The 1836-nt window shown below is 49.3% G+C and overlaps 1 non-coding gene across 1 annotated transcript; it reads right to left on the bottom strand.

Annotated features, from left to right (window-relative positions):
• Positions 1-1145: 1145 nt before the first annotated feature.
• LOC141422020 (U6 spliceosomal RNA) lies at positions 1146-1252 on the bottom strand. Its single transcript, XR_012446689.1, has one exon. It is a non-coding gene; the product is annotated as a U6 spliceosomal RNA (small nuclear RNA).
• Between the last annotated feature and the right edge of the window lie 584 nt (positions 1253-1836).

Genomic DNA, 1836 nt, shown 5'->3' with positions numbered 1-1836 from the left:
CCTGGATTGCCAGAACCAGGCCACAGGACAGCCAGGAGACTCATGGCAAGGATGGAAACCAGAGCCTGGGTTGTCCAGGACTGTTTAGCTCCATGGACTTCCTGGTGACTCAGAGTCTCTCCATCTCCCCGCAGCGTCTGCTCCTTCTGCCATCAGCTGGCTTACTCACAGCTGGGTTTCCTATACCTCCTACTTATTCATGGCTTCCTCTTGCTTACTCATAACTTTATCTTCATGTGGCTGTCCTGGCCTGTCCTGCCTCACAGCTTGCTTTCTATGCATCGTTTTAACTCCAGTTTCCACTGCCGATCCCAGGATTCTCTCCATACCTTCCAGTCCAAATTCCTGAGGATGGGCAGCTGGCCAGCTGGTCTGGTTTGGGCAGCTTCTCAGGTGCAGCCTGGTGGCTGGCCATGCTGGCCTATGGGCATATTTCCAAGGGTGGGCCATCCCCACTCTGCTCTCCCCAGCTGGGCCTTTGGTGAGGTCAAAGCCATCCTGCTTGAGGAGCACCTGACAGAGCCCTTCAGAAGAGAAGGACCATGCAGTCAACATAATGGATGAGCCTAGTACCTGCCTTCCGCCGCCTGCTGCTGCAGTCAGCACCCAGCCTGCCTCAGCGCCTTTGCTCAGCTGCTGCTCTTAGAGGCTCTGTCATCTCAGCTCAGGTGCCACCTCCTTAGTGGGATCCTCCCAATTCGCAGTCAAATGCCATCTCTCCCTTCTTGAAGCCACTAAGTCCCTTTATCCCAGTTCCCTGAGCATATCTCATGATACTATTTTTTATTGTTGTGCTGGGTGGGGGTACATTGTGGCATTTACAAAAGTTCTTACAATGTATCTCACTTGAATTCATGCCCTCCACCATTCTCCTTTATCCTCCCCTCCCGCCTGGAATAGTTTCAACAGGTCTCATTTTTCCATTTACATACATGTGTACATACATGTGTATACAGTATTTGCACCATATGCACCCTCCTGCACACTTTCCCACTTCCTACACACTTTCCCACTTCCTCCTCACTTCCACTGGTATCAACACCCCCCCAAGACCTGTTCTGCCCTCCTGTTCTCCAATTTTGTAAAAGAAAGAAAAAAAATGACACTTTTGCTTGTTTGAGAAAGCTACACAGGAAGTTTCTTTGAAAAATGTGGGCCACTTCACGAGTTTGCATGTCATTTTTACACAGGGGCCATGCTAATCTTCTCGGTATCATTCCAGTTTTTGTATCTGTGCTGCTGAAGCAAGTACTCTCATCACACTTTTTCTTGTAGTCATTTTCACGGGTAGATAAAGTAATGGGCCCCCTGCCCTTGAACCCGGACTGCATGGACTACAGATGGCAAAAGAAACTTTGCAACTGTTGCTAATATCTTGAGTGGGGGAGATTACCCTGGATCATCTAGCGCACCCAATATAACTAAAAGCGACCTTCTAAGAGCAAGGCAAAAGGCTCAAAGTCAGTAAAGGAGACACAGTGATAAGCAGAGGCGAGAGTGATAAAAGTTTAAAGATGGAAAAGGGCCCACGAGCAGATCTTCCCTATTTTAGGCTCCCAAGTAGCTAGGATGACAGGCATGAGCCACTGGCACCCAGCAAAACATGTTTCTTTAATGCAGTACAATTTGTGTGTACTGCAAGGAAATGTTACAAAACTTTAAGGAAGTGCCTTGCTTCAATCACACCAAGGCAGTGGTGCTGCCAGCCAAGGGTGGGGACAGCAGCCCACCAGGGTAAGGGTGGGAAGGCCGAAGCTAGACATGGCCCAGACACTAGGAAACAGAGAGACAGGGAGGGCATATATAAGCTGAGGCTCTACTGCTCCCCGAGACTTC

This window comes from Castor canadensis, chromosome 3 (assembly GCF_047511655.1).
Source record: "Castor canadensis chromosome 3, mCasCan1.hap1v2, whole genome shotgun sequence".
NCBI lineage: Eukaryota > Metazoa > Chordata > Mammalia > Rodentia > Castoridae > Castor > Castor canadensis.
This window is presented reverse-complemented; position numbering and strand designations above follow the sequence as displayed.